At 35.9% G+C, this 21,361-nt stretch overlaps 1 protein-coding gene across 25 annotated transcripts in view; it reads left to right on the top strand.

Annotated features, from left to right (window-relative positions):
- Positions 1 to 21,361, top strand: part of SSBP2 (single stranded DNA binding protein 2) — a 336,920-nt gene that overhangs the window by 209,906 nt on the left and 105,653 nt on the right. Inside the window, exon 2 of one of the 25 annotated variants that reach the window (XM_063665467.1) lies at positions 6,816 to 6,966. The exons of the other annotated variants lie outside the window; for them this stretch is intronic. The gene's annotated coding sequence lies outside the window, so the exon portion shown is untranslated. The remainder of the gene's footprint in view (positions 1 to 6,815; positions 6,967 to 21,361) is intronic. 25 annotated transcript variants of the gene reach the window in all.

The raw sequence follows: 21,361 nt of genomic DNA, 5'->3' as shown, positions 1-21,361 counted from the left end.
GCCAAGATGGTGAAACTCCGTCTCTACTAAAAATACAAAAATTAGCTGGGCGTGATGGCACGTGCCTGTAGTCCCAGCTACTCAGGAGGCTGAGGCAGGAGAATGTTGTGAACCCGGGAGGCGGAGCTTGCAGTGAGCCGAGATCCCTCCACTGCACTCCAGCCTGGGCGACAGAGCGAGACTCCGTCTCAAAGAAAAAAAAAAAAAGAAAGAAAGGTGGAAGTTTGGTGTTTTTGTGAAGAGAAAGAATTGCATCATGAAGATAGAGTCAGTGTTTGAGCATATAAGTAGATTATTGTTTATAATTATATATTGTTTATTTCAGTATTGCACAGCAAGCATATCCATTTTATTTATATTACATTGTTTTGGAAAACTCTAGATATACTTAGCAGAGTAGTTATATTTGATTTAAAGGGTAGAAAAAAATTAGTAATTTGGATGTCTTGTTTTAAATGACATTTGTTTCTTCATTCTTTCATTTAGCAAATAATTATTGAATGCCTACTATTTGTAGGATATAGCATGTATAGTTGAAGCTATACATGAGTATCCATAATCACTGTGATAGGAATTCTTTTTTTTCAACTTTTATTTTAGATTCAGAGGATACATATATGTAGGTTTGTTACCTGGATGTATTGCATGATGCTGAGGTTTAGGGTATGAATGATCTCATCACCCAGGTACTGAGCATAGTACCCAATAATGAGTTTTTCAATCCTTGTTCCCTCTTTTCCTCTCCCCTCTAGTAGTCCTCAGTGTCTATTGCTGGCATCGTTATGATCATGAGTACCCATTGTTTAGCCTCCAATTCTGAGTGAGAACATGGGATATTTAGTTTTCTGTTCCTGAATTAATTTGCTTAAAATAATGGCCTCCAGCTGCATCCATGTTGCTGCAAAGGACATATGTATTAGTCTGTTCTTACGCTGCTACAGAGATACTACCTGAGACTGGGTAATTTATAAACAAAGGAGTTTTAATTGACTTACAGTTCTGCATGGCTGGGGAGGACTCAGGAAACTTACAATCATGGTGGAAGGGGAAGTAGGCACCTTCTTCACAAGGCTGTAGGAAAGAGTATGAGCATGTTGGCCAGGCAGGGTGGCTCACGCCTGTAATCCCAGCACTTTGGGAGTCCAAGGCAGGCGGATTACCTGAGATCAGGAGTTCGAGACCACCCTGGCCAACATGGCAAAACCCCATCTCTACTAAAAATACAAAAATTAAACGGGCATGGTGGCACACGCCTGTAATCCCAGCTACTCAGGAGGCTGAAGCAGGAGAATTGCTTGAGCCCGGGAGGCAGAGGTTGCAGTGAGTCGAGATTGTGCCAGTGCACTCCAGCCTGGCCGACAGAGCCATACTCTGTCTCAAAAAAAAAAAGAAAGAAAGAAAGAAAGAGGTACTGTCAACTACTTATAAAAACCATCAGATTTCATGAGAACTCACTACCATAAGAACAGCATAGGGGAAGCTGCCCCATGATCCAATCACCTCCCACCTGGTCCTTCCCTCAACACATGGGTATTATGAGGATTACAATTCCAGATGAGATTTGGGTGAGGACACAGCACCAAACCATATCACCATGACTTCGTTCTTTTTTATGGATGCATAGTATTCCATGGTGTATATGGAATATATACCCTGTATATACACCGTGGAATACTATGCATCTATTTTCTTTATCCAGTCCACTGTTGATTGACACCTAGGTTGATCCCATGTCTTTGCTATTGTGAGTAGTGGTGCTATGAACATGTGAGTGTATGTGTCTTTTTGGTAGAATGATTTATTGACTTTTGGTTTTATGCCAAGTAATGGGATTGCTGGGTTGAATGATAGTTCTGAGTTCTTTGAGAAATCTCCAAACTGCTTTCCACGGTGGCTGAACTAAATTACATTCCCACTAACAGTGAATAAGCATTCTCTTTTCTTCACAGCCTTACCAACATGTTTTTGTTTTTTTGACTTTTTTAATAATTGCCATCCTCACTGGTATGAAATGGTATCTCATTGTGGTCTTGATTTGCATTTCTCTGATGATTAGTGATGCGGAGCATTTTTTCATGTGTTTGTTGGCCGCTTGTATGTCTTCTTTTGAGAAGTGTCTGTTCATGACTTTTGCCCATATTTTAATGAGGCTATATGTTTTTTTCTTGTTCATTTAAGGTCCTTATGGGTTCTGGATATTAGGCCTTTGTTGAATGCAGAGTTTGTGAATACTTTCTCCCATTCTGTAGGTTGTTTGTTTACTCTGTTGATAGTTTCTTTGCTTTGCAGAACCTCTTTAGTTGAATTAGGTTCCACTTGTCAATTTTTGTTTTTGTTGCAATTGCTTTTGAGGACTGTCGTAATTCTTTGCCACGGACGAAGTCCAGAATGGTGTTTCTTAGTTTTTTTTCTAGGATTCTTATAGTTTGAGGTTTTACATTGAAACCCATACTTTATTTTGAGTATATGGTGAAAGGTAGGGGCCCAGTTTCATTCTTCCACATATGGCTAGCCAACTATCCCAGCACCATTTATTGAATAGGGTTCCTTTTCCCATTTAGTATTTTTGTCCACTTTGTCAAAGATCAGATGGCTGTAGGTGTGCAGCTTTATTTCTGGGTTCTCTATTCTGTTCCATTAGTCTGTATGTCTCTTTTTGGACCAGTACCATGCTGTTTTGGCTTATTGTAGCCTAGTATAGTTTGAAGTCAGGTAATGTGATGTCTCTGGCTTTGTTTTTTTCACTTAGGATTGCTTTGACTATTTGGGCTCTTTTTTGGTCCTATATGAATTTTAGAATCGTTTGTTCTAGTTCTGTGAAAAATGACATTGGTAGTTTGGTATGAATAGCATTGAATCTATAGAGTGCCTTAGGCAGTATGGCCATTTTAGTAATATTGATTCTTCCAATCTGTGAGCATGAGATGTGTTTACATTTGTTTGTGTCTTCTATGACTTCTGTTATCAGTATTTTGCAGTTCTCCTTGTGGAGATCTTTCACCTACTTGGTTAGATGTATTCCTAGGTATTTTATTTTTTTCTGTGGCTATAGTAAATGGGATTGCATTCTTGGTTTGGCTCTCAGCTTGAACATGATTAGTATATAGAAATGCTGCTGATTTTTTTTCCATTGAATTGACCTCCTGAAACTGTGCTGATGTAGTTTATCAGTTCCAGGAAACTTTTGGCAGGGTCTTTAAGGTTTTCTAGCTATAGAATCACACATTGTTTGCATAGAGAGATAGTTTGACTTCTTTTCTTATTTGGATACCTTTTTTTTTTTCTAACTTTCTGTTGCCCAATTGCTCTGGCTAGGACCTCCAGGAATTCTAATATTTAACCCTTAATATTGAATGGAGTTACATTTCATGTCATGCTTTTTGAGTGATTTACAGGTGCAAATCATAGATATTGCAGTTTGGTTTCAGAGTACCACAATAAAGTGAATATTGCCATAAACTGAGTCACACATATTTTGGTTTCTTTTATAGGGCATATAAAAGTTATATTTATATTATACTGTATTCTATTAAGCATGCAATAGCATTATACCTAAAGAAACAATGTACATACCTTAGTTCCAGAATCTACAAAGAACTTAATCAAATTTACAAGAAAAAACAATCCCATGAAAAAGTGGGCAAAGGATATGAATAGGCATTTCTCAAAAGAAGACATTTATGCAGCCGACAAACATATGAAAAAAAGCTTATCATCACTGGCCATCAGAGAAATGCAAATCAAAACCACAATGAGATACTATCTCATGCCAGTTAGAATAGCGATCGCTAAAAAGTCAGGAAACAACAGATGCTGGAGAGGATATGGAGAAATAAGAACGCTTTTACACCGTTGGTAGGAGTATAAATCAGTTCAACCATTGCAGAAGACAGTGTGGTGATTCCTCAAGGATCTAGAACCAGAAGTACCATTTGTCCCAGCGATCCCATTACTGGCTATATACCCAAAGGATTATAAATCATGCTACTATAAAGATACATGCACACGTATGTTTATTGCACACTATTCACAATAGCAAAGACTTGGAACCAACCCAAATGCCCATCAATGATAGACTGGATAAAGAAAATGTGGCACATATACACCATGGAATACTATGCAGCCATAAAAAAAGGATGAGTTCGTGTCCTTTGAAGGGACATGGATGAAGGTGGAAACCATCATTCTCAGCAAACTAACACAGGAACAGAAAACCAAACACTGCATGTTCTCACTCATAAGTGAGAGTTGAACAAAGAGAACACATGGACACAGGGAGAGGAACATCACACACCAGGGCCTGTCGGGGTGGGGGGCTAAGGGAGGGATAGCATTAGGAGAAATACCTAATGTAGATGACGGGTTGACGGGTACAGCAAACTTCCATGGCATGTGTATACCTATGTAACAAACCTGCACGTTCTGCACATGTATCCCAGAACTTAAAGTATAATAAAAAAATTATTGCTAAGAAATGCCAACAATTCTCTGAGCCTTCAGTGAGTCATAATCTTTTTGCTGTTGGAGGGTCTTGCCTTGATATTGATGGCAGCTGACTGATCAGAGTGGTAGTTACTGAATGCTGGGGTGGCTGTGGCAGTTTCTTAAAATAAGACAACAATGAAGTTTGTCCCACTGAATGACTTTTCCTTTCACAAATGATTTCTCAATAGCATACAATACTGTTTAATGGCATTTGACCCCCAGTAGAACTTCAAAATTGGAGTCAGTTTTAGTCTTAAACCTTGCCACTGCTTTATCAACTCAGTTTATGTAATATTCTAAATCTTTTGTAATCATTTCAGCAGTGTTCATAGCATCTTCACCAGGAGTAGATTCTATCTCAAGAAACCACTCTCTTTGCTCATCCATAAGAAGCAAGTCATCTGTCAAGTTTGATATCATGAGATTGGCAGCAATTCAGTCACATCTTCAGGCTCCACTTGTAATTCTTGTTCTCCCTCTATTTCCACTACATTTGCAGTGACTTCTTCTACTCAAGTCTTGAACCCCTTAAAGTCATCCACAAGGGTTGGAATCAACTACTTCCAAACTCTAGTTTCTGTTACTATTTTAATCTCCTCCCATGAATTATGAATGTTCTTAATAGCATCTAGAATAATGAATTCTTTCCAGAAGGTTTTCTATTTACTTTTTCCAGACCCATCAAAGGATTCACTATTTGTGGCAGTTAAAGCCTTACGAAATATATTAAATAAGAAGTCTTGAAAGTCAAAGTTATGCCGTGATCCATGGGCTGCAGAATAGATGTTGTGTTTGCAGTCAGGAAAACCACATCAGTCTCCTTGTATATCTTCATCAGAGCTCTTGGGTGACTAGATGCATTGTCAATGAACAGCAGAGGACTTCTGTGTAGCAGGTCTCAACAGTGGGCTTCAAATATTCGGTAAACCATGCCGTGAATAGATGTGCTGTCACCCAGGCTTTGTTGTTCCATTTATAGAACACAGGCAGAGTAGATTTAGTGTAATTCTGAAGGGCCATAGGATTCTCAGAATGGTAAATGAGCATTGGCTTCAGCTTAAAGCCCCCCACTGCCTTAGCTCCTAACAAGAGAATCAGCCTTTGAATATTTGAAAGCATGCATTGACTTCTGCTCTTTAGCTATGAAAGTTCTACATGGCATCTTTCAATAGAAGGCTGTTTCATCTACACTGAAAATCTGTTGTTTGGTATAACCACCGTAATCAGTGATCTTAGCTAGATCTTCTGGATAACTTGGTGCAGCTTCTACATCAGCACTTAACTGCTTCACTGTGCACCGTTTTGTTCTAAAGACAGCTTCCTTCCTTAAACTTCTTGAACCAATTTCTGCCAACATCAGACTTTTTGTCTGCCGCTCTCTTACCTCTCAATTGAAGAGACTTAGGGCCTTGCTCTGTATTCGGCTTTGGCTTAAGGAAATGTTGTGGCTGGTTTGATCTTCTATCCACATCACCAAAACTTTCTCCATATAAACAGTAAGGCTATTTTGCTTTCTTATCATCTGTGTTTCACTGGAGTAGCACTTTTGATTTCCTTCAAGAACTTTTCCTTTGCATTCACAACTTGACTGTTTGGTACAAGAGGACTAGCTTTTGGCCTATCTTGGCTTTTGACATGCCTTACTCACTGAGCTTGATCATTTTTAGCTTTTGATTTAAAGTGAGAGATGTGCAACTTTTTCCTTTTACTTGAAACACTTAGGGGCCATTATAGGGTTATTAATTGGCCTAATTTTAATATTATTGTCATTTTTAGCTTTTGATTTAAAATGGGAGATGTGCAACTTTTTCCTTTTACTTGAACACTTAGAGGCCGTTATAGGGTTATTAGTTGGCCTAATTTCAATATTGTTGTGTCTCAGGGAATAGGGAAGCCTGAGGAGAGGGACAGAGACGGGGAACAGCCAGTAGGTAAAGCACTCAGAACACACCCATCTGTGGATTATGTTTGTCTTGTATGGGTGTGGTTCATGGTGCCCTACAATAGTAACATCTGAGATCACTGATAACAGATAATCATAACAGTATAATGATAATGAAAAAGTATTATGAGAATTACCAAATGTGACAGAGACCTGAAGTGAGCACATGCTGTTGGATAAATGAGGAATGGAGACTTGCTCAAGGCATGGTTGCCACAAACCTTGAATTTGTAAAAACAAACAATAACAACAAAAACAACCACAATATCTGTGAAGTGCAATAAAGTGAGGTATGTCTCTATTCATTGATGATGGGTTTTTTTAATCCCAAAATGAGCTGTCTCCTGTTTCTCATGATGGTCACTGAAATTTCAAAATGTCTTTCTAGAGTTAAGGATGTCACCTGTGGCCTAGTTGCAGAACAGACAAATTCATGTGAGAATTGTCTCAGGTCTCATCGGCATTGTCTTCAGTCCAACTCAAAGGCCCCACTCCCATAAGAAGAAAAATAGGTCATCAATAGTTAAGAAGATTTTTAGGTAAGTTAACCTTTAGATATTCATCATAGAAATCCCCCAATAAAATTTGGATTTTATTAATCAATAAAGTCAGACAAGCCCAGTGAGATCAGAGCATATTAAGGATATTAATCACAATCCCTCACTTCTTTGGAGAAAGTCAACTAGCGAAATTTTTAAATGTTTCAAAATTCCTTTTAGAAAATGAATCTAATCTTTCCTAAATCAGGAATCAATTGCTACAATTTTTTTTTTTTTTGAGACAGAGTCTTGCTCTGTTGCCCAAGCTGGAGTGCAGTGTTGTGATCTCAGTTCACTGCAACCTCCGCCTGCTGGGTTCAAGCAATTCTCCCTCAGCCTCCCGAGTAGCTGGGATTACAGGCGAGCACCACCACACCCTGCTAATTTTTTGCATTTTTAGTAGAGATGGTGTTTCATCATGTTAGCCAGGATGGTCTTGATCTCCTGACCTCATGATCCGCCTGCCTTGGCCTCCCAAAGTACAATATTTTTAAGATATAGTAACACATTCTGTTTCAGTACCACAATATCTGAAAATAAGGTAATTTTTCCTGTCCTGTGATAGAGTTAAGTGCATAGGTAAAGGTTTTAAAAAGATCTTGTTTGCTTTCAAGTTTTGGCAATTGTGAATAAAGCTACTGTAAACATCTATGTGCAAGCTTTTATATGGACATGGTTTTCAACTCCTTTGGCTAAATACCAAGAAGAGCAACTGCTGAATCTTATGGTAAGAATATATTTAGTTTTTTAAGAAGTTACTGGGGCCTATCAGGCAGGTGGAGGTTGGGAGGAGAAAGGGGATCAGGAAAAATAACTAAGAGGTACTAGGCTTAATACCTGGGTGATGAAATAACCTGTACAACGAACCCCCATGACACAAGTTTACCTGTCTAACAAACCTGTATGTGTACCCCTGAGCTTAAAATAAAAGTTAAAAAAAGAAGTTACCAGATTTTCTTCCAAAGTGGCTGTATCTTTTGCATTTTGAAGGAGAATTCCTGTTGCTCCATATCGTTACCAGCATTTATGTTATAATTGATCTACGTATTGGCCATTCTAATATGCATATAATGGAATCTCATTGTTTTAATTTGCATTTCCCCAATAACATATTATGTAGGACCTCTTTTCATATGCTCATTTGTCATCTGTATATCTCCTTTGCTGAGATGTCTGTTTGGGTCTTTGGTCCATTTTTATTGGGCTGTTTATTATTATTGCATTTTTAAAAGTTGTTTGTATATTTTTGTAACAGTTCTTTATCAGATATGTCTTTTGCAAATATTTTCTCCCAGTCTGTGGCTTGTCTTCTCACTCTCTTGACAATGTATTTTACAGAGCAGAAGTTTTTTAATTCTAATGAAGTCCATGTTATAATTTTTTTTCATGGAATCATGCCTTTGGTATTGTATCTTAAAGGTCATCTTGATTTTATTATATGTTATTATCTAGAAGTTTTATAGTTTTGAATTTTACATGTATGTCTGTAGTCCATTTTGACACAATTTTTCTAAAGGGTGTAAGGTCTGTGTTTAGATTCATTTTTCTTTTTTTGCATGTGGATATCCCTGTTTTCTAGCAACACTTGTTGAAAAGGCTGTCTTTTCTCCATTCTAGTACCTTTGCTCTCTTGTCAAAATTCAGTTGACTATATTTATATGGGTCTATTTCTGGGCTCTCTCTTCTGTTCCATTGACCTATTTATCTATTTTTTCCTGCCAATACCATATTATCTTGATTACTGTTGCCTTATAGTCAGTCCTCCAAATTTGTTCTCCTTTTTTATTGTGTTGGCTATTTTGGATCTTTTACCTATTCATATAAACTTTACAATTTGTTCATCAATAGCGACGAAATAAGTTGGTTGTATTTTTATTGGGATTGTATTGAATCTATAGGTCACATTAGGAAGAACTGACATCTTGACAATATTGAGATACTGAGTCTTCCTATTCATGAACATAGAATATCTCTCCATTTATTTAGTTCTTTGATTTCTTCCATGTCAGCGTTTTGTAGCTTTCCTCATGTAAAATTTTATACATAATTTTATTAGATTTATACCTAAGTATTTCATCTTTTGGGGTAATAATGTAAATAGTACTGTGTTTTTTTGTGTCAAATTTTGTTTGTTCTTTGGTGGTTTATAGAAAATCAATTGGCTTTTGTATATCAGCCTTGTATCCTGACACCTTACTGTAATTACTTATCATCACTCTCTTCTTGATTGCATGGTTTCTGATAATTCAGATGTAATTTTTAACTTTGTTTCTCCATCAGTAAGGGGGATGTGTGTGTGTGCATATCTCTGGCTTCTTTCAGGATTTTTTCTTTATCTTCTATTTTCTGCAACCTAGTTATGACATGCCTAGATAGGATTTTGCTTTCTTTTGAGCATTTATCCCACTTAATGTTCTCTGTGCTTCCTGGTTCTGGAGCCTTGTGTCTGACATTAATTTGGAGAAATTCTCAGTCATTATTGCTTCTGTTCCTTTCTCTCTTTATTCTTGTTGTATCTCCATTACACATATTTACACTTTTTGTAGTTGTTCCACAGTTCTTGAATATTCTGTTGTGTTTCTTAAGTCTTTTTTCTCTTGACTTTCCTGTTTTGAAATTTCTATTGCCATATCCTCAAGCTCAGAGATTGTTTCTTCAGTCATGTCTCATCTAGCAATAAAATTATCAAAGGCATTTTTTATTTGTGTAACAGTGTTTTTGATCTCTAACATTTCTTTTTTATTCTTTCTTAGAATTTTCATCTTTCTCCTTACATTGTCCATATGTTCTTGCATTTTGTTTGCATTATCCATTAGAGTTCTTTGCATATTAATCATAGTTGTTTTAAATTCCCAGTCTGATATTCCAACATCGCTGCCTTATCTGAGTCTGATTCTGGTGCTCGTTCTGTCTTTTCAAACTGTGGTTTTTGCTTTTTAGTGTGCCTTGTGATTCTTTCTTGATAGCTGGACATGATATCCTGGATAAAAGGAACTGCTGTAAATAGGCTTTCAGTAATGTGGTGGTAACTTGTTAAGAGAGGGTAAATGTTCTTCATATTCCTATGATTAGGACTCAGTGTTTTAGTGAGCCTGTGCCTGTGGACTGTGAAATTTACAAGTGCTTCTCTGTTGACCTCACACCACTCCATAGGTGGGAAAGGTTGGCTAGAGTGGGCTGGATTTGAGTATTTTTGTTACCTTAGGCCGTTAGGCTCTGATAAAACCATGGTAGGTGAGGCTCCGGTTAGTTTCTCTTGAGGGGCAGGCCTTGTTAAGAACAGAATGCTCTGGAGTATTTCAGAATGGTTCTTTTTCCTTTCCCCTTGCCAGAAGCAAGGAGAATACTCTCCAGTATTTACTGTGAGAACTTTGTCCGGTCCCCAGAAACAAAACACAAGCATTTAGAGATCCCCCTATGACTGAGTTCCCCTAGAATTATTGACTCTCAGATTTGTCTACTATGAACCTCCAGCAGTTAATCAGCTACAGTTTAGGTTTTCCTAACCTAGCAGTGGTTCCAGGGGATGTTTGTTCTCATGAGTTTTGCTCAGGTAAATTGCCTGTCTGTATCTGCCTGTTTGTCTCTCCAGTTTTGGGGGCAGTGGTTTGCCTTGTGACCTCATCTGTTCACTGGATCTAAGACAGGGTTGTTGGGTTTTCATTTTGTTCAGCTTTTTACTTTTTATTAGGTCAGGGTGGTGACTTCCAAGTTCTTACATGGCGTAACAACCCTGCTATCCTTCTTATTAAATATATGTTGTTGGATTCTAAATTCATATTTTGTTAAAGATATTTGTGTCTACATTTATGAGGGATGTTGACTGTGTTTTCTTTTATTATATTTCCTTTTCTGGTTTTACTGTCAGAGTAATACTCACTCTCCCAGTATTTAGCTTTACCCCACAAATTTTGATATATTATATTTTCATTATTACTCATTATAATTTTTTTAAATTTCCCATGCAGTTTTGTCTTTTACCTATATGTTGTTTAGAAGAGTGTTTTTTAATTCCAAATGATTGGAGATTTTTCAGGTGCATTATGTTTTTTAGTACCAGTTTAATTTTATTATGGTCAGATAACATACTTTGTATTGTCTTTTAAAATTTATTGAGACTTGTTTTATGGCACAGCATATGGTCTATTTTGGTGAATGCTTCAAGAATACACATTGAAAAGAATGTATATTCTGCTATTTATGAGTGTAGTATTTTGTAAATTCAACTAGGTCTAGTTGATGTAGAGATTGGTTCTAGTATTTTATATTCTCACTAATTTTCTATCTACTGTCAGTTGCTGAGAGAGAAATGTTAAAATCTCTACCTATAATTGCAAACTTGTCTATTTCTTTTTTCAAGTCTGATAGTCTTTCTTTCCTGCACTTTAAACCTTATTAGTTAGATATAAAACATTTAATATTTTGTCATTTTGATCTGTTTACTCTCTTATTACTCTAAAACTGTCTTTATTTTTTTCTGTTATTCCTTGTCCTGAAGTCTAATTTATCTGATATTTATACAAGTACCCTGCTTCTTATAATATTTGCAGGTATATTCTTTTCTATGCCATTAACATTAACTTATATTTGTCTTATACATAAAGTTGTTTCTTGGAGCAGCATATGTTGATCTGGTTTTGTAATCCACTATAAATCTATACTTTTTATTGCAGTGTTTAGACCACTTATATTTAATTTTTAAAAATCTTTATTTTTGAATTATCTTTCATTTTATTTTCCATTTATTTATACTATCTAATCTTTGTCCTTTTTAGTATTAATTTTTACTATTTCATTTTCTCTCTACTGTTAGGTATACTTCTTTATTGTTTTTAGCAATTGCTCTAGAATTTAAATATCTGCAATATAATTTTCCTTGAAAACAAAGTTCAGACTTAGAAAATTGTGGCTGATGTGGACTGTGTAAATAAATCGATTAATCAGTCACTGAATTTTGTAGTTTGAAGATGGTAGTTTTAAAACAAAAATTAATGAATACTGCTTTATAAAATAGTGCTATATAAAGTATTAATTTTCACATCTGGCCTTTTTATCTATTAGCACTTCCTCCTCCATGCTAAGGAACATTTTTTCGTCAAATAAACTTTTTCCTTTTAGGTGTACATTTCCAACATAAACTTGGCTCTGTATATGCCTTGACAGTACTGCTCTTCACTCATCAGTTGATAACTTTTCATGCATCTGTTTCAAATATCTTCTTTCCAAATGCTCTCTATTCCATTTCCTCTCAATAACAGCTGATAACTTCATATCTCTTGACAGAGAAAACTGAGAACATTTGGAATGAGATGCATGGATACACTGCTTTCACCTCAACTCATTTCTGCTTTCTTTTCCAGTAGGTGATGATAATATCATCCTCCTTACTGTTTCAGAAGAGGTGCCCTCTTCCTTTCCTAACATACCTCTTGCTCTATCCTAAGAATTTCATGTTTCTTAGGGACCCTGATCTCCTAATTTATCTTTCTCTTGCACTCTTTCCAAATCTGGACAAAACCTCCACTTTACTGTCTTGTTCATTTTAACTACCTTTTGATTTCTTTACTGTCTTTCTTATCTAGCATTTTAAAAGGATTGGTCTACAGCCATTTCCTCTGTGTCCTTGCAACCTACTTTATTCTTCATATATTGTAATCTAGCTTCCACACTGAAGCCTCACAATAAGCATTCCATTTTTGCCTGGTTAATTCTTACCTTAAACACTAAGCTGTAGAATAATAATTTCCAAGAAGTATTCTTAAAACTTCCAGGGTGGGCTTCTTGTGAATCTCTCTTCTTATTAGTTTGTATATAGTTCCCACTCTATATTAATTCCTTTAGGACTATAATCTTGTCTTATTTATTTATATTCTGCGAGTGTCTGGTATATAAGCCCACAATTAATTTTTTTTGGTTTAACTGAAATTCAGTATCTTTTCCTCTCTAAAAATTTTTGATCAGTGTATCATTCAAGATTTTTAATCTTCCCGTTGAAATTATCTTCTTTTTTTTTTTTTTTTTTCCCCCTCCAGACAGGGTCTTACTCTGCAACTCAGGCTGAGTGTAGTGGTGCAGTCGTGGCTCACTGCAGTCTTGACCTCCTGGGCTCAAGTGATTCACCCACCTCAGCCTTCCTAGTAGCTGGGACTATAGGCATGCACCACCATGCCTAGCTAATTTTTGTTTGATTTGGTTTTGGTTTTGGTTTTGGTTTGGTTTTGTAGAAATAGGGTCTTACTATGTTTCCGAGGCTGAACTGGATGCAAGCAGTCCTCCCACCTGGGCCTCCCAAATTGCCAAATTACAGGCATGAGCCACCCTGCGCAGTCTGAAATTATATTCTTTCTTGACTTCTAAACTTGTTTGGTTTATGTCCTCAAAATTCTTTTTGAAAACCTACTTTTTGCAAGTGTTTGGCACCATAAAATTATGATTCTATATGTTTATACAGCTTTCAGTGAATGCATTTATAACAGCTACTGTGCACCTAGGTGCAAGAGATTCCAGTAGTAATAAGGCACAGCTCTTTCACTTGAGAACTTCATTGACTCAAAGGAGAGAAAAACACTCAAAAGATTATAATATGTACACTATACTATGCTGAATAGTTTGTGTTTTCTCCTATAGGAAATGAGGTATCTTCATTTGTTTTAAAGTTTCCACTTGAAGAAGTGATTTGAATACATTTATGCTTATGAAAAGATAACTGTTGGCAGCCTAAAAGATAGACCGGAGGGAGAAGAAACAGGAAAAAAAACAAATGGGGTTGTGTAACAGTCATCAACAAGATGATGAAAAAACTTGATTTTGACAGTGGCAGTGGGCAAGGATGGCAAAAATACCAAAGATATTTATCCAGCCTTGTCTTTTCATCTATGTTTCAGTTGTATGTTTCTCACTGGTCTCTAAAATACCTCTAATTGTGTATCAACTCAAATTCAACTAAGTAATGAAAATAATAGCCAATATTTATTGATACCTTACTTTGTGGTAGACAATTGTTCTAATTGCTTTATCTATATTAACTCGTTTAATCCCCCAGCAACTCTATAAGCAGGTGCTATTAATATACACATTATCTGAAGGAGGAACCATTGTAGAGTTTCAGTAACTGACCAATGTCACACAGGATCCTTATTCTTCCTCTGTTTTTTTAAAACCATAATGTTACATTGTCTGAAACCCGGCTTGATCATTTCTCTTACCTTCTTTTCTGTTTGCCTTCATTTCTCTGTATCGCTATCTCTACTGTCTACTTTTCTTCCTAACCTGGCAGTCTGCATCATTTTAAATGCTGGTTTCTATGCCTTCAATTTTCCCTTATTCCTCTTCTTTTTACTGCCAGAGAAATATCACTATCATCATGTTATTGAGTTGATTCATGTCTTGGAAAGATGTAATAATTCTCTATCACTCATTGAATCAAATATGTCATAGTATTCAAGAATTCCCAGTAATTGGGCTCATATCATGGATCCAACTCTACTTTCCCCAAATTACCCAGAAGAGAACAGTTTCCTTTCTTCTGTAGTTCCAAAACCATTGCTTCCTTTGTGCATATCTATGTTGTTCTTCTAATCTGAATTGTTTTTCATTCCTTTACATCACTTTAACTTTTCTTCAAGATGTGGCTTAACCAAGACTGTCTCCCATGAAATTAAACCAATGTGTGGTTGTTTTCCCCTTTCTGTGAATTCTTTACCACTTACAATAAGCTGTGTTCTGACCTATCTATGCCTTTAGTAAAGCACTAGTCTCCCGGGTAATAGGAAGACGGTTGAGCCTGCCCTCATGACCAACTTAACTGACCTGAGCTGCATCAAGGTGTTAGTGTGTGGAGGATAGGTGGCAATGCCTCTGCTTAGGCATAAATATGCAAGTTTCTCACAAACATAGAATATGTAATATATTTACCAAGGCAATGAAATGCACTACAGCTTATGATAACTTCACCTCCAACCAGAATGTTGTTTATTTCCTTCAGAGATATTTCTCTTTACTTTCCACTTAATGCAATTTAAGGAGTCAGAAAGGCCATCATATGATTGATTTTACCCCATAGCTGTGTTTTTACTACTCTGTATTATACTTGATTCTACATATTACCTTACAGTGTTAAATAATAATTTCTTTATTTTTCGGTACTACCAAAAACTTAGAAATAGTATCTTACATTCCACTACACTCAACTTGGCACTTGCCAAGTCTCAGGTTAAAAGAGTGCTTGAAAAGAATGTGTATTTTTAATTTGTGAATACAGGGTTTTATAAGTGTCCATTAAATGAGTTGTGGGAAAATCTGATTTTTAGTCTATTTAATAAATCAGTTTCTAGGAGGTCTCCTAATCTCTCACTGTGATTATTGATTTGTTCATTTCTCTTTGCAATTTTGTCAGTTTTGCTTGATGAATTTTGAAGTTATATTGCTGTATGGATTAAAGATTGTTATAACTTGTTTGTAAATTGTTCCTTTCATTATTGAGTAAAGACCTTCTTTGCATCTACTAATGCCTTTTGCCTTAAATTTTATTTTGTTAAACAGTGCATCTAATCTTATCTAGTTAAGTACTCATCAGTAGTGGTTTCACAATGAAAGAAATGATTATTTTATGGCTCCATTTTCAAAATGATGTTTAAAACCATGTTAACTTAATGGGTTGGGTATATGTGATTGGCAACCATATATTAGAACTTGATCTTGAAAATGAATTATGTGGGCATGTTACAGTAGTCAAATTACTATTCAGATGAAATGATACTAAAAACAGTTGACATTTCATATTTAATAGCACCATTGATTCATGTTCATCACTTAACATTGAATGTTAACATAAAGGTTGTGTAATTTATTATACTTTAATGTCCTTTAAGACTATCCAAGCCTGTTTAGAAAATAGTGTAGCAAGTATCAACTACATTGACTTCTGTCACTTTGTCTTCTAAGAACTGGATACACTTACTTGACATAAAACAGCACAAGCTACCTTAGATTTAAGATACTTATTAATTCTATAAATGACATACCATTTATTTTACCAGAAACAAACATATCATCATAATATATTAAGTTCAGCCAGCTTCTACTGATCTCATGTCAGGCACTGCTAAGCACTACATATACAAAGGAAGAAAGCAGGCCTGTCCCTTTAGTGTTATTTTCGGACTGAAAACAAAATCTCAATATAATATGGTAGGTACCACAATAGAATTTATGCAAGAGTTACAGAAACCATACATTCTTATTCATAGTTTCCTAATGGTGATGCTATAATTACATACCTAAGATGGTAGTAAATTGTTTTTTCTGTAATGCAGAAAAAATATATAAAAGAGGGACTTAAATTAGAACACTTTTTTTTTTTTTTTTTTTTTACTACTTTAAGTTCTGGGATACATACGCAGAACACGTAGGTTTGTTACATAGGTTTACATGTGCCATGGTGGTTTGCTGCACTTGCCAACCCATCATTTAGGTTTTAAGCCCTGCATGCATTAGGTGTTTGTCCTAATGCTCTTCCTCCCCTTGTCCCCCACCCTCTGACAGGCCCCAGTATGTGATGTTCCCCTCCCTGTGTCCATGTGTTCTCATTAGAACACATTAATTTAACACACAAAGTCAATAAACCTACTAAACAAATTAGGGGGTGTAAAATTTCCTTTCTGGAAATACCTTCTAAAAATAGTTATTAGTAAATATTCTTGCTGAATGTTTTACATATTCTAAATTAACTTACGCTTCTCCCATGCCTGTCTTTCACTCCTTTCCTCAAACTTGATTCATATCCTGTTACCTGTATTTCATGGCACTACTGCAATGCTTATGCTAGAAATCCAGAAGCCATCCATGATAATCTTGCTTCCTAACCCCCTTTTAATTGGCCTTCATCAAATCCTGGCAGTTTTTACTTTGAAATACTTTTTGAGTGCATCTGCATTTCTTCTCCACTACTGCCCAAGTTCCTCCACTTTTCACTTGTGCTACTCCAGAAGGCATCTTCTCTTGCCTTATCTCTTGTCTATTTCATTTTCTCAAAGAGCTACCAGAGTTATCTATTTAAAAGTATTACATCTAATAATCATGTGCTTATTTTCTCAAAACTTTTTGATAACTTCATATTGATCCTATGATAAAATCATCTCAGGCCACGCTTTGAAATCCCTGTGATTCAGCCATGTTGACTTTTCTTAATATATCTTGTATTCTGTCACTCCCCTCCCCACCCTATGCGCTTTACTTTTTAATTCTTTTAATTTGTAATACTTTTAATTCTGTTGCCTTACTTTTTCTTTGTTTTTTTGTTTTTTGTTTGTTGGTTTGTTTGGTTTTTTGGCCTCCTTATGACCGATTCTTCAGGTCTCAGCCTGAAGAATATTTGTTACTTTGAGGAAACCTTTTTTAACTCTCTGAAGGACACCTTATTCTTCCCTTTTCTAATTTTTATCACACTGGTAAATATATATGTCATTGTCTTTTTCACCTCTAAGATTATAAGCTCCTGAGAAGAAGAACAAGGTCTGTTGAGCGCAATGTCACATCTATAGTAGGTGCAAATATTTGTTGAATTAAAAAGCTTGCATTAATTAATGAAAATAATGAATTCAAAAGGTTGATTAAAAAATATATAAAGACCTAAAACATCTCAATTATATCATTTTTTAATGCTATGATTTCTGAAATTAAATTCAAAGCCATTTTATATGAACAACTGTCATATTTAAATTTTTTACTTCAAAATATTTTATCCAGTCTTATTACTCAGTATTTCATAACGCTATACCAAATGAATTTTGTCTGCTTCCAAAAAAATAAACTAACTCTTTCAAGATGAAAGTTTATTATTTTGAGAATATCCAAAAGAATGTGCTGCAGTATGTGAAGGCATATCACCCTAAAATAGTAAAATATTATGAGATAGTGAAATAATTTAAAATTTTGGGTGAAACATACTAATATTTAACAATTTGTTCTAGATAAAATTTAAGAACTTTTTTGAAATCTGTTATATTAGATGCATACTGTTTCAGATCTGTGCTAACAATAGTGTTAAGGGAAAAAACTGAATTTTTTGACTTTAAGTTTCTTCTTATGAGTTTAATTTCTGTAAATTTCAAAAGATAAAGGTGAAACAATAAAACAAATGTTAAATATGCTTAATCAGAAATTTTAAGTTCTTTCAGAGGAGATGTGCTTTTTTGTGTAAACTTTTTACTGACGTATATGGGATATGATATTTTTAGAAGATGAGTATGTAGTGATGACCTTCTTCCTGGAAAAATCAACACACAGACAAAAATTACAATGATTCATGCTATTGATGCAAAGCTGTACCTCCATGATTGTAATCTGTTCTGTGACAAAGATGTTTTAAAGAACTTCTTAAATAGGAGTGCTGTGCTTATGCAATCAGAACAAGTGTGCTTTGGATTCTAAGACAGGGCCATTCTAGGATGACAGAGGAAGCAGATGAGAGAGGTCCCACAGCAGACCATTGGCAGGAAGTAGATCTGCCTTGGAGAGCTTATAGACTGGTACAGGTAATAGGCAGAGGTACGTGCAAGTAGTCACCATTAGGATGGTATAAAATGAACAGTGGGAATGCTTTACAGGTAGGAAAAACTATGCACCAGGAGTAGATGGCAATAAAAAAAATGAGTGGTGATCTAGGCAGTTGAACTAACCGTTGATATCAAGTGAATCCAACTGCAGGTAGTGCAGACTCAGCAGTGGAAATGGAAGTCCAGTGGCAGATACAGTCCCTTAGAATTAATATGAGGGAAGAACTCTCAAGAATGTTAGCTCTACTGAAGACCATTATCCTTAGCAAACTAATGCAGGAACGGAAAATCAAATGCCACATGTTCTCAGTTATAAGTGGGTGCTAAATGATTAAAAGATGTGGACACAAAGAGGGGAACAACAGACACTGGGGCCTCCTTGAGGGTGGAGGGTGGGAGGAGGGAGATGATCAGAAAAAATAACTACTGGATACTAGGCTTAGTACCTGAGTGATGAAATAATTTGTACAACAAACCCCTGTGACATGAAATTACCTATATAACAAACCTGGACATGTACCCTTGAACCTAAAAGTTTTTTTAAAACATGTGAGCTCTAGTTTCTGAGACATTCAGATCCAGCTGGATGGGAACCGAGTCAGGGAATCTAGCAAATAGAAGAAAGAAATGAACTCTCTTTTGGCACAAGGATTAAAACTAGATCCTAATTACCTGAATCAGAGTACAAGGTCAAAATAGAGACCATCAGCAAGTTGATATGAATGGTGAATCCTAAATTATGGTTTCAGTTGTATTTATATTTTCCCTGCCATAGGAACTAGCTTCCCTACAGTCTAGATGGAATTGGTGGGACCTTGTCAACAATTAAAGGGTCATTCCTTTGTAAATGAGAGGAAGGCAGAGTTAGAGGCCTGGCTGGCAAAATAGCCAAAGAAAAGATGCAGTGTGTGCCATTCTTCTTGCCCTCCCTGTGCTTCCCTCCTCTTAACTGTGGAAGGGAAAAAACTGTTCACGCAAGGCACAATTCAAAGCCACTAAAAGAACTATGAGACCAGGGGAACCACAACACTTAGCTTTGTAAAACATGGAATTTATTTTTAACCAGAAGAATTGCTTTAATCAAAATGATAGAATTAGCAAGTACATACTGCAAGAGGCCAAGTACGGTAACGTTTTTGGATCCATAGTTTCCTAGTTTCTAGATACCTCATGAAAAAATGTTATCCAAAATGAAATAGTCATTTAGGAGCAGGAGTGGGATAATATTAGTTTTCAATTACTGCAATAGCAAATTACCACAAATTTAGCAGCTTAAAACAATGAGTTTATTATCTCACACTTTTGTAGGTCAGAAGTCTGGGATTGCTGGGCTGATTTCTTTGCTCCAAGTTTCACAAGGTTGCAATCAAGGTGTGGGCCTGCCAGACTCTTACCTAGAGGCTCTGAGAAGAATTCACTTTCAAGCTTATTTAGGTTGTGGGCAAAATTCAGTTTCTTGTAGCTGTAGGAATCAGTGAGGGCTGCCCTAAGCTTCACAGGCTTAGGGGATTTAGAAGCCCCACATTCACAGGCTCTGGGGATTAGGACATAGATATCTTTGAGGGGCCATTCTGCCTACCACAGAGGGGAAAAAAATTTTTCCTAAGGGATGACTATAATTATCCAGTTTATCTTACTAGGTGGTAGTAAGAATAGTAAGAACTGTACCTAGACTCTCAAATAGAAGCCCTGGGATTTTTACAATGAATCAAATCATTTATTGGAAAGAGACAAAGGCTTCCATCTTTTAGGTCAAAAAGGAGAAAGTAGGGAATGACCAGAATATATAATGGTTTACAACTTGTGAAAGCGGAGACAATGTTAATATTTCTAACACCTTTTCCTTGTGTTTCTCTTTAAACTATGGTATTTTGAAATGCTCTTTAAGGTTATTTTATTAAGTATTTGGCTAAATGTTATTTGTCTGTGTGTTGGCAGTAGGGAGTGTATTTAATGGAAAAGCTCACATATACACCTAGAGTTTGACCATGTGGCTGTAACGCTGATTTATTGCTCTAGTAAAAATTTACCCAACCTCTGAAATTCATATGAAGACAATAAATGCTTCTTGAGAGCTGAACATATAACATGAATGCTAAAATATCTCAATATTTCATTTTTCAACAGAAAGTTTTATATGCTATTTAACTTTTTTAATAACTCATTTTGAGAGGTAATTGCACTAAATTCTGAATTTTGTGTAATAATGAATCAGTACGTCTTAGCCTCAGGCACATAGAAGGCACCTACTATTTGAGATGCATGTACAAATGTGAATGTATCACCCAGAGATTTTTTTTCTCGAAACAAATTGCTTATGTTACACTCTTTCTTGTTATCTACCTTTTCTGATTAAGCTAAATACAGAATGCAAGAAGCCCAGTTTCTGCACCATTAAACATGGCTGCTTATTCTGAAAATTAACAGTGAAAAATCAAAGGCCTTTTCTGCATCTATTGAGATAATCATGTGGTTTTTGTCTTTGGTTCTGTTTATATGCTGGATTACATTTATTGATTTGCATATATTGAACCAGCCTTGCATCCCAGGGATGAAGCCCACTTGATCATGGTGGATAAGCTTCTTGATGTGCTGCTGGATTCAGTTTGCCAGTATTTTATTGAGGATTTTTGCATCGATGTTCATCAAGGATATTGGTCTAAAATTCTCTTTTTTGGTTGTGTCTCTGCCCGGCTTTGGTATCAGGATGATGCTGGCCTCATAAAATGAGTTAGGGAGGATTCCCTCTTTTTCTATTGATTGGAATAGTTTCAGAAGGAATGGTATCAGTTCCTCCTTGTACCTCTGGTAGAATTCGGCTATAAATCCATCTGGTCCTG

This window comes from Pongo pygmaeus, chromosome 4, assembly GCF_028885625.2.
Source record: "Pongo pygmaeus isolate AG05252 chromosome 4, NHGRI_mPonPyg2-v2.0_pri, whole genome shotgun sequence".
Lineage (NCBI taxonomy): Eukaryota > Metazoa > Chordata > Mammalia > Primates > Hominidae > Pongo > Pongo pygmaeus.
The sequence above is the reverse complement of the archived record's forward strand: the minus strand, read 5'-3'. Positions and strand labels throughout refer to the sequence as shown.